The sequence below is a fragment of the Octopus bimaculoides genome, chromosome 28 (genome assembly GCF_046866305.1).
Source record: "Octopus bimaculoides isolate indiv1 chromosome 28, ASM4686630v1, whole genome shotgun sequence".
Classification (NCBI taxonomy): Eukaryota; Metazoa; Mollusca; class Cephalopoda; order Octopoda; family Octopodidae; genus Octopus; species Octopus bimaculoides.
In genome coordinates this window covers 5,169,877-5,184,903 of record NC_142955.1, presented here as the reverse complement: position 1 = coordinate 5,184,903, position 15,027 = coordinate 5,169,877, and the positions used below count along the sequence as shown (strand labels likewise).

Here is a 15,027-nt window from a genome sequence, read left to right as displayed (position 1 = left end):
AGGTTGGTATCAAAAGGGTAAATTCAACTCTGGATGGTTGAATGACTCGTTGGGTGACTAGTAAGGATGATTGAATGGGAGGGTAGATGAATATTCTGAATATTGTTTGGACAAGTGGGTGGATGAAAGACTAAATGAATGTATGACTCGGATGGAAGGTGGATGGATGATTGGGTGGCTGGCTGGCTGATCTATATATGGCATGAAAGATGAATGGGTGAGTGGCATAAAGGATGGGTGGATGACTAGTTGGTTGGAAGGATGATCCGATGAGTGGGTAGAGAGCTAAAGAGGCTGGCAAATAGATGGTTAACCCTAAGCTAGTTCTGATCCAGTGGACAGTCCTATCTACCTCTGATCAATGGCATCCCAGATAGGTACATTGTTGGAATGCACAGCTAGGAGGTATGAGAATTATTGGATGGTTAAATAGAAAGCTTGATAGAGAAGCAGGTAGATGGCTCCAAAACTGGTTGGATATACTCAAACACACACACATGTATATATATGTATATAATATAATACACACACACACACACACACACACACACACACACACACACACACACACACACACTTATAAACACACACGCACACATATAATATAGTAGGTGCTGATATAGCTGCATGGTTAGAAGCTTATTTCCCAGACACATGTTTCAAGATTCAGTTCCATTGCATGATTCCTTGGACAAGTGTCTTCTACTATAACCTTGGTTGCTACTATTACTCTGGGCCAACCCAAGCCTTGTGAGTGGAATTGGTACACAGAAACTGAAAGAAGCCTGTTATGTACACGTACACACACACACACACACACACACACACACACACACACACACACACACACACACACACACACACACACACATATATACATATCGTCATCATCATACGTCCATTTTCCATGCTGGCATAGGTTGGATAGTTTGACCAGGGCTGACAGGCCAGAGAGCTGCTCCTGGTTCCAGTCTGACTTGGCTTGGTTTCTATAGTTACAGTGTGTGCTGGGTGCTTCTAACATGGCACAAGGCTTTTGCAGGACAACCCTCCTCAGCAGGGGAGCAGCATTAACACTTGTGTTGTGGAGGGCAGATCTTTGTGTGTGTATGATTGTCTCCACTGCCATACAAGCTGTATCTTCCTTGACATAGGGAAATATTACCTTATCTGGAAACAGATAGGGGTTGGTGGCAAGAAGGGCATCCAGCCAACAAAGTTACATCCATCCCATGCAAGCATGGAAAAATAGGCATAACATATAGTTATACACACACATAGAAAGTATTTCACTTGGCAAACAAGTGAAGGTTGAAGTCACCAAAAGCATCTATGTTATGAAATACCTCCTCAAATAGACTCATGCCAGCATTATCTGCTGGCACTCCATTGGTTATGATGACAAGTGTTCCAGTTGATCTGATCAACGGAACAACCTGCTCATGCAATTAATGTGCAAGTGGTTGAGCACTCCACAGACATGTGTACCTTCAATTTAGTTCTCAGTAAGATTCAATGCGACACAGAGTGTAACAAGGCTGCCCCTTTGAAATACAGGTGGAACTCATTTTTTATCAGCTAAATGAACTGGAGCAACATGAAATAAAACATCTGGCTCAAGGACACAATGTGACTCCAGGAGTTGAACTCATAACCGTACAATCATGAGCTAAATACGCTAACCACTAAAGCATTTGGTGCCAATACTGTGGCAGCATGATAAAAGCAGATGCAAGCATAACGATATCTTTTTGTTTAACTCCAGCTCAATCCTGATCCAGAAGACCTATGAAGTATGACTGCATAGATAGATTTATAGAAGTGTGACTAGAAAGTTCTATAGTAGTATAGCTAGATAAATTGATCTATAGACGTACAGCTAGATAGATAGATCTGTAGAAGTACGGCTCGATAGATAGTTCTGTAGAAATACGGCTCGATAGATAGATCTGTAGAAGTACAGCTGGATAGATAGATCTGTAGAAGTACAGCTAGATGGATAGATCTGTAGAAGTACGGCTAGATGGATAGATCTGTAGAAGTACGGCTGGATGGATAGATCTGTAGAAGTACGGCTGGATGGATAGATCTGTAGAAGTACGGCTGGATGGATAGATCTGTAGAAGTACGGCTGGATGGATAGATCTGTAGAAGTACGGCTGGATGGATAGATCTGTAGAAGTACGGCTGGATGGATAGATCTGTAGAAGTACGGCTGGATGGATAGATCTGTAGAAGTACGGCTGGATGGATAGATCTGTAGAAGTACGGCTGGATGGATAGATCTGTAGAAGTACGGCTGGATGGATAGATCTGTAGAAGTACGGCTGGATGGATAGATCTGTAGAAGTACGGCTGGATGGATAGATCTGTAGAAGTACGGCTGGATGGATAGATCTGTAGAAGTACGGCTGGATGGATAGATCTGTAGAAGTACGGCTGGATGGATAGATCTGTAGAAGTACGGCTGGATGGATAGATCTGTAGAAGTACGGCTGGATGGATAGATCTGTAGAAGTACGGCTGGATGGATAGATCTGTAGAAGTACGGCTGGATGGATAGATCTGTAGAAGTACGGCTGGATGGATAGATCTGTAGAAGTACGGCTGGATGGATAGATCTGTAGAAGTACGGCTGGATGGATAGATCTGTAGAAGTACGGCTGGATGGATAGATCTGTAGAAGTACGGCTGGATGGATAGATCTGTAGAAGTACGGCTGGATGGATAGATCTGTAGAAGTACGGCTGGATGGATAGATCTGTAGAAGTACGGCTGGATGGATAGATCTGTAGAAGTACGGCTGGATGGATAGATCTGTAGAAGTACGGCTGGATGGATAGATCTGTAGAAGTACGGCTGGATGGATAGATCTGTAGAAGTACGGCTGGATGGATAGATCTGTAGAAGTACGGCTGGATGGATAGATCTGTAGAAGTACGGCTGGATGGATAGATCTGTAGAAGTACGGCTGGATGGATAGATCTGTAGAAGTACGGCTGGATGGATAGATCTGTAGAAGTACGGCTGGATGGATAGATCTGTAGAAGTACGGCTGGATGGATAGATCTGTAGAAGTACGGCTGGATGGATAGATCTGTAGAAGTACGGCTGGATGGATAGATCTGTAGAAGTACGGCTGGATAAACAGATCTGTAGAAGTACGGCTGGATAAACAGATCTGTAGAAGTACGGCTGGATAAACAGATCTGTAGAAGTACGGCTAGATAAACAGATCTGTAGAAGTACGGCTAGATAAACAGATCTGTAGAAGTACGGCTAGATAAACAGATCTGTAGAAGTACGGCTAGATAAACAGATCTGTAGAAGTACGGCTAGATAAACAGATCTGTAGAAGTACGGCTAGATAAACAGATCTGTAGAAGTACGGCTAGATAAACAGATCTGTAGAAGTACGGCTAGATAAACAGATCTGTAGAAGTACGGCTAGATAAACAGATCTGTAGAAGTACGGCTAGATAAACAGATCTGTAGAAGTACGGCTAGATAAACAGATCTGTAGAAGTACGGCTAGATAAACAGATCTGTAGAAGTACGGCTAGATAAACAGATCTGTAGAAGTACGGCTAGATAAACAGATCTGTAGAAGTACGGCTAGATAAACAGATCTGTAGAAGTACGGCTAGATAAACAGATCTGTAGAAGTACGGCTAGATAAACAGATCTGTAGAAGTACGGCTAGATAAACAGATCTGTAGAAGTACGGCTAGATAAACAGATCTGTAGAAGTACGGCTAGATAAACAGATCTGTAGAAGTACGGCTAGATAAACAGATCTGTAGAAGTACGGCTAGATAAACAGATCTGTAGAAGTACGGCTAGATAAACAGATCTGTAGAAGTACGGCTAGATAAACAGATCTGTAGAAGTACGGCTAGATAAACAGATCTGTAGAAGTACGGCTAGATAAACAGATCTGTAGAAGTACGGCTAGATAAACAGATCTGTAGAAGTACGGCTAGATAAACAGATCTGTAGAAGTACGGCTAGATAAACAGATCTGTAGAAGTACGGCTAGATAAACAGATCTGTAGAAGTACGGCTAGATAAACAGATCTGTAGAAGTACGGCTAGATAAACAGATCTGTAGAAGTACGGCTAGATAAACAGATCTGTAGAAGTACGGCTAGATAAACAGATCTGTAGAAGTACGGCTAGATAAACAGATCTGTAGAAGTACGGCTAGATAAACAGATCTGTAGAAGTACGGCTAGATAAACAGATCTGTAGAAGTACGGCTAGATAAACAGATCTGTAGAAGTACGGCTAGATAAACAGATCTGTAGAAGTACGGCTAGATAAACAGATCTGTAGAAGTACGGCTAGATAAACAGATCTGTAGAAGTACGGCTAGATAAACAGATCTGTAGAAGTACGGCTAGATAAACAGATCTGTAGAAGTACGGCTAGATAAACAGATCTGTAGAAGTACGGCTAGATAAACAGATCTGTAGAAGTACGGCTAGATAAACAGATCTGTAGAAGTACGGCTAGATAAACAGATCTGTAGAAGTACGGCTAGATAAACAGATCTGTAGAAGTACGGCTAGATAAACAGATCTGTAGAAGTACGGCTAGATAAACAGATCTGTAGAAGTACGGCTAGATAAACAGATCTGTAGAAGTACGGCTAGATAAACAGATCTGTAGAAGTACGGCTAGATAAACAGATCTGTAGAAGTACGGCTAGATAAACAGATCTGTAGAAGTACGGCTAGATAAACAGATCTGTAGAAGTACGGCTAGATAAACAGATCTGTAGAAGTACGGCTAGATAAACAGATCTGTAGAAGTACGGCTAGATAAACAGATCTGTAGAAGTACGGCTAGATAAACAGATCTGTAGAAGTACGGCTAGATAAACAGATCTGTAGAAGTACGGCTAGATAAACAGATCTGTAGAAGTACGGCTAGATAAACAGATCTGTAGAAGTACGGCTAGATAAACAGATCTGTAGAAGTACGGCTAGATAAACAGATCTGTAGAAGTACGGCTAGATAAACAGATCTGTAGAAGTACGGCTAGATACTTAGATCTATCGAAGTACGACTAGTTAGATCTATACAACTAGATAGATAGATCTATGGAAATATGACTGGATAGATAATATATAATCAAATTGGTAGCACGATATGTAGATCTGTCTGCTAAGATTTTGAAACCATAAACAAGTTGCAGAAGCAGCACAAACAATGAAACATGTGCATGTTCATATAAGAATATGTATGTGTATGTATATCTTTTATGCATCAGTATGTATGTACACATGCATCTGTGTATGTATATACATCTCTACGATTGTAGTATGTGTGTGACTATGTTGTTATGTTATATTTGTATTTACTTCAATGAGTGTTGATAAATTCAAAATTCCTAGTATCTCTTGGCATGCATATACATACATATGTACATGTATACACCCTCACGCATACACACGCACACACTCACATATATATGTAAACTAGAATTCCCCCAACTTGATATTAAGATGTGTTTATCAACATGGTTCCGTGCTGCCATTCCCCGCCCCCTCCTCCCCGCCCTACCTACATGCCTCTCCATCATCATGATTTCAACTGGCGATGTAATCTTTTTAATCACTCAGCTTGTTATCACCGACACCGTCATCACCATTTCTAAATATGACACCACCACCACCACCACTGCCTTCCTACCATTTGCTGCCTGTCGCAGTGAAATCATCGCTTAAGTGCTTTTATTACTACTCTTAACAGCACCACCACCAGAACTTCACTTATTATTAATATTATTACAGTTACTTGATAATGTTGCTACTACTGTTAACACACTAACAAGAACAGCCCAGTTCTTCACAGTTAACAAGGAAGCCTGTATCTGCTTGCTTGACTTGCTAGAAATAGCAGCTTAGCAAGAACAGTCCAGTTCTTCACCAGTTAACAAGGAAGCCTGTATCTGCTTGCTTGACTTGCTAGAAATAGCAGCTTAGCAAGAACAGTCCAGTTCTTCACCAGTTAACAAGGAAGCCTGTATCTGCTTGCTTGACTTGCTAGAAATAGCAGCTTAGCAAGAACAGTCCAGTTCTTCACCAGTTAACAAGGAAGCCTGTATCTGCTTGCTTGACTTGCTAGAAATAGCAGCTTAGCAAGAACAGTCCAGTTCTTCACCAGTTAACAAGGAAGCCTGTATCTGCTTGCTTGACTTGCTAGAAATAGCAGCTTAGCAAGAACAGTCCAGTTCTTCACCAGTTAACAAGGAAGCCTGTATCTGCTTGCTTGACTTGCTAGAAATAGCAGCTTAGCAAGAACAGTCCAGTTCTTCACCAGTTAACAAGGAAGCCTGTATCTGCTTGCTTGACTTGCTAGAAATAGCAGCTTAGCAAGAACAGTCCAGTTCTTCACCAGTTAATAAGGAAGCCTGTATCTGCTTGCTTGACTTGCTAGAAATAGCAGCTTAGCAAGAACAGTCCAGTTCTTCACCAGTTAATAAGGAAGCCTGTATCTGCTTGCTTGACTTGCTAGAAATAGCAGCTTAGCAAGAACAGCCCAGTTCTTCATCAGTTAGCAAAGAAGCTTGTGTCTGCTTGCTCAATCTGCTAGAAATAGCAGCTTAGCAAGAACAGTCCACAGCTCTGTATTTAAGAGATGAGGAATTATGTACATTATTTACATTAGACGGATATTGTTAGTTGTTAACACGTTTTGGCTGAAATTTCGAACCTAGATTCTCATTCCTAAGGTATTTTTCTGTTGTTATTATTATTGTTATTGTTCAAGTCACTGCTTGGAATCAACATTCAGAATCTTGGTGATAGTAGCCTGCGCTCTTAACCACTATGCCATATGCCCGTGAGCAATTATGGAGTGAATTTTAGGGCTTATAAATCTAATATTTTTCTATCCTTCATTAATACCAGTTCCCATATGCTGCTCATATCTGCACTCAGTCTGCTTAGGAGGTTGTGTCTTAGCATATGTGCTGCTTCTTTTAGTTTTCGTATTTTCCAGTGGTGTTCTCTGTCTATTATTTTAACTTCATCCCACAGGGGGAGGTGGTCTCCATTTTTCCATACAAGATCAGCCATACCCGATTTATCAACATCTAGTGTCACAGCTTTGCGATGTTTGTCTACCCTTATTTTGAGGGGCAGCATGTTTCGCCTTTCTATAACCTACCACAGCTGCATAGGATGGAGTACATGCAGTCTTTGGTCATATTCTCTTCTATTGGTGGTTTTACTTGAAGGAGATATTTGCAAAGTGTTGTATTACTCTTGAATACTGTCCTGATGTCATGTGGGCTGCATATCTTATCGGAGAGGTCTTTCACACAGGGTAGACAGACTGTGGACAGTTTATTGGCCTAATCCTCTCTCTTCATAATTGGAATGGATAGTATACTTTTGGGGTAGTTGTTGCTTAACAGATCATTATTGAGCTTGATCATTTCTTCGTGGTGTGTATCACGATCGCTGCTTATATTCTTTGCACGATGTTTTAGGCATTGAGCAATCCCTCTCTTTACACTGTATGGATGGTGGGAATTGAAGTTGAGGTATCGTCCAGGAAAGGTCAGTTTGCCGTATACGGACGTCCTGAATCCATACTTGGTACGTGTTATTAATACGTCCAGGAATGCCAGCTGATTGTCTTCTTTTGAAGAAGAGAGAGGAAGAAGATTATGAAATTATGAAGAAGAGAGAGAATGAGGCCAATAAACTGTCCACAATCTGTCTACCCTGTGTGAAAGGCCTCTCCGAAAAGATACAAAAGATATGCGGCCCATATGACATCAGGGCAGTATTCAAGAGTAATACAACACTTCACAAGTATCTCCTTCAAATAAAACCACCAACAGAAGAGAATATGACCAAAGACTGTGTGTACTCCATCCCATGCAGCTGTGGTAGGTTATACAAAGGCAAAACATGCCGCCCCCTCAAAATGAGTGTAGACGAACATCGCAAAGCTGTGACACTCGATGTTGATAAATCGAGTATAGCTGATCATGTATGGAAAAATGGAGACCACCTCCCCCTGTAGGATGAAGTTAAAATAATAGACAGAGATCACCACTGGAAAACTGAATAAGCAGCACATATGCTAGGATACAACAACCTCCTAAGCAGACAGAGTACAGATATGAGCAGCATATGGGAACCAGTATTAAGGAAGGATAGGAAAATATTAGATTTATAAGCCCTAAAATTCACTCCATAATTGCCCACGGGCATATGGCGTAGTGGTTAAGAGCGCGGTGACGTAATAATAATAATATCAAAAAATACCTTAGGAATGAGAATCCAGGTTTGAAATTTCCCTAAGACACCTGAAGAAGGCTGGAGGGTATATCAGCCGAAACGTTGTGTTAACAACAAACAAGGACAACTATCCGTCAAATGTAAATAATGTAAATAAAGAACAGTCCAGTTCTTCAACAGTTAACAAGGAAGCCTGTATCTGCTTGCTCAACCTGCTAAAAATAGCAGTTGAGCAAGAACAGCCCAGTTTTTCAGTTGACAAGGAAGCCTGTATTTGCTTGCTCGACATGCTAGAAATAGCAATCAAATCTCTGTCAGTATCTTTTTATCTTGTTTCAGTTGTTGGATTGCAGCTAGTCTGGGGCACTGATTTGAGAGATTTTTGTTTTACAAATGAACCCATTCACCCTCCTTTTTTTTTTTTTTAAAAGTATGGTACTTATTCTGTCGGTTTCTTTTGTCGAATTGCTTATGTTATAAGGGATGTAAAGAAACCAATACTGGTTGTCTAGCTGTGGAGGCTCAGACACCTGCACATACACGCATGGCCAGGTTCTTTCTTTCCATCTACCAAATCTACTCACAAGATTTTGGTTGGCTCACAGGTGTAGTAGAAGACAATTATCCAAAGTTCCAAGGAGTAGAAATGAACCTAAAACCATGTGGTTCAGAAGCAAGTTTTTACCACATGGTCACCACATGTCTATCTGTTTATCTGTATCTTTATTTATTTATCTGTATATGGATGTTTAAAAAAATTCAACTGGAGTGGCATAGCTTGATTGTCTTGGATCTGCTTGATTGGATTTGACCTGAGGTACTGCAGCTGAATATCTTACAACTGCAACTACAGTTTCTGGGTGTGATTTGAGGGTAATTTGACTGCTGTTTCCACCAGGGTCCCTTGTTGGCTCATACAAATAGGCGTACATATTTATCTCCACTTAAACATGGAAGTTCTGTTGGAACAAACTATACTGTGGTAGATACCATGAGAGAAACTCACACATTGGCTTCTCATGCAAAATGCAGTCTTGTTTATATCGCGAGCAGGGAAATAAATCCTCTCCATCTCCAGCCTGGGACCACCAGATCATGGGATTTCAACCATCCCTGGTCTCATCAGTGATGGACCCTCAACTGCTAGAAATAGCAGCGACTCACCTCCCTACCAGCGATAGATAGAGCAACAGTGCCAAAACAAGCGCTAGTGTCATGATTCACCAGTGAGCTTGTTCAAAAGTATTAATTCCGGGAGGTAATATTTATACAACTGCTTGGCTTTTGGTGTGAAATACACTCTTGTTTATATCGCTAACAGAGAGATAAACCCCAACCACCTCCAGTGTTATGACCACCAGATTGAAAGGTCAAACACACATGATCTGGTGGGAATAAATATTACCTCTTAGTATTGAATCTGCCCTGGTCTCTAATATTTTGTTTAACATGCATAATTATATGTAACAATAGGTTATGATTTGAGAGTGATTTAGCTGCTATTTCTAACAACTCCAGAGTGTCATTTAAAAAGATTTGACTCTTTGTCGCCAGTCGAGCTAACCACCGCCACAACCACCAACACCATCACCACAACAGCCACTGCCGCAACAACCACTAACTAACACCACAACAGCCACCAACACTGCAACAGCCACAACCACCACCACCACTAATGACGATAGCAATTGGTATGTGGTAATTTAATCTGCTAGAAATAACAGTAAAAGAATTTTGTAAACTAACTCTCTACTTTAAGCTGATGTTTAGAATATAAAATAAACATGGAATTTTGATGAAATGTTTTAATTTAGATCACTTTAAGATATGAAAGTTGTATCATTGGACCAAGGACAGTAAGTCTCAAACAAAATGGTATCAAAAGAATTAATATCAGTTTCATATTTTGGTACAAGGCCAGCCATTTTGAGGGAGGGGGCTATTTGATTACATTGACTCCAGTGCTCAACTGGTACTTATGTGATCGACCCCCTGAAAGGATGAATGCCAAAGTTGACTTTGGCAGAATTTGAACTCAGAACATAAAGATGGATGAAAGACTTCTAAACATTTTGCCTGGCATAGTAATGTTTCTGCCAGCCCGTTGCCTTCAAAAAATAAATAAGTAAATAAAAGAGTTAAATATTAAAGGGACTTTTGTATCACCCTGTATATCTAGGACAGCCATGGTCAACCTTTTTTTGAGAAGTGGGCCACATAAGACATGGCTTATCATCAGGTTGGCTACACTACTAAAAACATTCGAGGTAATGTTTTCATTAGGCATGCCATTCACAAAATCGTACAAGCTACATGTGGCCTTCAGGCAACATGCGGCCCATGGGCTGCAGTTTGCTCATGGTTGATCTTGCACTATATTATATAATATCTAATGACTTAAGGTCCATCCTTTTTACATGAGATTTCAGGGAGAATTGGCTGTTGCTTCTCCAATCTCACTCTACCAATTTAAAAAGAAAGCAAAAAACAGGAAGGACACATGTTGGATAATTTACTCCTGTCTATTATGTCTGATGTAATATGATATGGTCATGGTAGGAAGTCTTATTGATTACAAGTCTGCTTGTTTGGTTGACCTGGAACTAAACACCACCCCTGGCAGGCATCACTGTGATCACTCAACCAGCAAGAAATAACAGCTAAATCTCCTTCAAATCATACTTAACCATCTTTGGAGAAAAGAAAAAAGATACATCCATAATCAACATTAACTTATATGGGACCCCTAATGGTTATATGGACCCCGGTTGAGAACCACTGGCCTTGACGTTGCAGGCTTCTCTTCCCAGCTTGAGCCAGCAGGGTTAGACCAAGGCCTGACAGTATGACAATTTTCTCATTCTGTATCGATTGGCCCTTCATCTTGGATGCCACATGCTGTGACACCACCACCTCCAGCTGCAACTTGGTGTGTTCAGCCCCTCGACCTCAAGCACATTAAGACTAGCACTATGGATTGGAAAGTGAAGAATAAAATCATCACCAGAGTCCATCATCCAGTGGCACCCACAGCAGTTTATTGGTTGAGAGGACAGCCTCCCACTCCAGTCACCAGCCAGGGATTTTACTTACTTACCTCATCATAATCATCATCATTTAACATCTGTTTTCCATGCTGGTATGGGTTGGATGGTTTCACTGAAACTGGTTAGCTAAAGAGCTGCACCAGGTTCCAATCTGATTTGGCATCATTTCTACAGCTGGATACCCTTCCTAAAGCCACCCACTCCAAGAGTGTAGTGGATGCTTTTTACGCATCACCAGCATCAACCCCAACTACGATCTCACTTACCTTGACAGGTCTTCTGAAGCACGGTATAGCGCCAAAGGTCTCAGTCTTTTGTCACTGCCTCTGAGTCCCAAATTTCAAAAGGTGCTTTTTATGTGGCATAGGTGCAAGTTACACAACACTGGCATCGGCCACGACTACAATTTCATTTCAGTGTGCAATGTCTAACAAGTGCACAAGAAATGCAGTGGACAGTGGAGAGAGTGCAGTGTACTCTGACTGTTACACTGCCCTGTGCTATTTGTGATTGCATGTCAGGTGCAATATGGTCCTTAACTATGTGGAGACATACTACCATTGGGAGGTTGGATCTGTAGTTGATTGCTTCTATGCTGCAGGCTAACTGGAGAACAACACACACACACACACACACACACACCTACTACTACTACTACTACTACTACTACCACATCATCACCACCATCATCAGAATTGAACTCAGCACATAATGGCAGATGAAATGCCACTGCATTTTATCTAGCATGTTAATGATACAGCTAGCTTCCTGCCTTATAATATATATATATATATATATATATATATATATATATATATATATATATATATATATATATATATATAGTAGATGATAATAATAACAATAATAAAAATTGTTCTGTTTCTCTCTCACTTCTACTTTCACATGACTCTTTTCTACTCATCTCACCCCTTTCTCATATATAAATTTGTCTAAATGTTTGTGTGTGCTTATGTCCATATATGTATGTCTTAGAAGGGTGGCAAGCTGGGAGAATCATTAGCATGCTGGGCAAAATGCTTAGCGGTATTTCATCTGCCGTTACATTCTGAGTTCGAATTCCACTGAGGTTAACTTTGCCTTTCATCCTTACATGGATCAATTAAATAAGTACCAGTTATGCACTGGGGTCAATGTAATCGACTTAATCCCTTTGTCTTTGTTTGTCCCCTCTATGTTTAGCCCCCTGTTGGCAATAAAGATATAATGATAATAATCCTTTCTACTATAGGCACAAGGCCAGAAATTTGGGGGAGGGGAAGTCGATCACATCAATGCCAGTACACAAAGTGGTATTTATTTTATCGACCCCCAAAAAATGAAATTTCGATCTCAGAACATAGCAATAAATAAAATGCCACTCAGCATTTTTGCCCGCTGTGCTCATGGTTCTGCCAGCTCACCACCTTACATAATAGCAATAATAATAATAATAATAATAATAGGTGATACAAATGTTGGTTGGTTGATTTCCCCAGTCATGCTTTACATCATGTAGAGAGAGTTAAAGAGAGATAGAGAGACAGTTAACATTAGAGGAACGTCTTATAACTTTCTGATAAATACGTATTGTTACATCAAATTTTACCGAGATAGGTTTTCAATGGAGTAGATTGCAATTATGTTGATAAATTTTAGCAAAATAATAACATGTTTACTGCAAATGTACAAATGAAAAATTTGTTTATTTAATTTTGTTGAGGGTAATAAATATTTTTTTTTCCTTTTGAAAATTGGTTTTCCTTTCATTTCATATAAAGTACCAAGGAATTTGATAAAAGAGAAATTATATACATATCACTCAATCTCTCTCTCTCTCTCTCACAGATAACATGAACATACGTGTGTGTATGTATATATATATATATATATATATATATATACACACACACACACACACATACATACATATATACACATATATATACTCATACAGATATATATGTATATATATATATATATACATACATATATATATATGTACACATACATATATATATTCATACATACACATATGTATGCATACACACACATATATGTATGCATACATATATATATATATGTATACACACACACACACACACACACACACACACACACATATATATATGCACATACACACACATATCTATATACACACTGTATATACTGTACTTTGACTTTTCAGTCTATCATTTTCCTATTGTTCTTCTCTCTCTCTGTCACTTTATCTCACCCCTTTCTCATATATAAATTTCTCTAAATGATGTGTGTTTGTGGGTGTATGTTCGTACATTTATGTTTTAGAATTTGTGTATTTGACAGTATGAATGTGTGCGTGCATGTGTGTGTGTGTGTGTGTGTGTGTGAGCTCATCAGTGTTTTACAGCATATGTATGTGTGAACATGTATCAGTATGTTTACTGGTGTGTGTATGTGAAAGAATATTTATCCAATGTGTGTGCAGGAGGAGGGGAGATGTTGTGTAGCCCCAGGCCAGTCCTTTTCAAGCAGAGTTATGATCAAGCTGGGTTCATGGAACACAGGGCCACATTGTGTGATTGCCTGGTGTGATTTCAAAGAGATTTGTTTGCTATTTCTAGTAAACGATCGCATAGACACTCCCTTGCTGACTTGTATGTGTGTCATTGTGAGTGTGTGGTACTATGGCTGTGTTGATATGTATGTGGATGAGGGGCTGTGATTGTCATGTCTGCACTTGTGTGTTTTATGCCTATAGGCACAGGTATGGCTGTGAGATTAAGAAGTTTGCTTGACAATCACATGGAGGAAATGAGATCTAAATGAACAAATAAATAAATCAAAATTGCTGAATGATAGTTGTCATTGGTTGCAAGTTTTCAATAGGCCAATCACTGGTTTATATCTATCTATCTATCTATCTATCTATCTATCTGTGTTTTAGTGGTGGCAGCTGATGAAGGATATGTTCTCTATGTGGCCTGTGTGTTTTCTGTACCTTGTTTATCATTTTGTCCATGTTCTTTTGCAATGTCATGTACCCAGATATGTATCTATATGTACATGTAGATGAAGGTATGTACATACATGTACATATATATGCATATACTCATATATTGTTTATATATATATATATATATATATATATATATATATATACACACACACACACACACACACACACACATACATATACAGTAATGCCTCAATATACGAGTTAATTTGTTCCCAGAGATCATTCGTAAAGCAAAGGCTCATAAAGCAGAGCAATAATTTCTCATAGTAGCAAAGAAATTTTTATGCTGTTATAATGGAAGGCAGGTTTTTATGATACTTTTGGGGTATCTTCTTCCATTATAATTATTCTGTTGATTCAAGGCACTGGAAATACGAAGAATGTAGTTCTCAGGCGGAGTAAATTCAATAACCGTTTATTCACAGGTGCTTCATGCAAGGGGTTTGCTTTCAGTAACCATCTTCACAGAGGTGCGTAGTTAGCCTTCTCTCCCATACACATGAGGTTCAATAGCCTCTGGAGACAATGCATGTGGTTTCACAGCGGGACAAAGTCCGCTGTGAGCTCCTGGCTTCGAAGTCTTGCTTGGCGTCAGTGTGAGAAGAATGAGAGGGAAAATGTTGTTGTCTTTTCCTTAAATAATGGTTGCAGGCGAGATCTCATTTTTGTCTTGTGTATGGCAATGGTTGCAGGCGAGATCTCGCTGTTTCAAAATGGCACT

General features: G+C 39.8%; 1 protein-coding gene across 3 annotated transcripts in view; it reads left to right on the top strand.

The window, feature by feature from the left end:
* LOC106879244 (CYFIP-related Rac1 interactor B) overlaps window positions 1-15,027 on the top strand; it is a 154,489-nt gene that overhangs the window by 29,195 nt on the left and 110,267 nt on the right. The gene's annotated exons all lie outside the window — the stretch shown is intronic.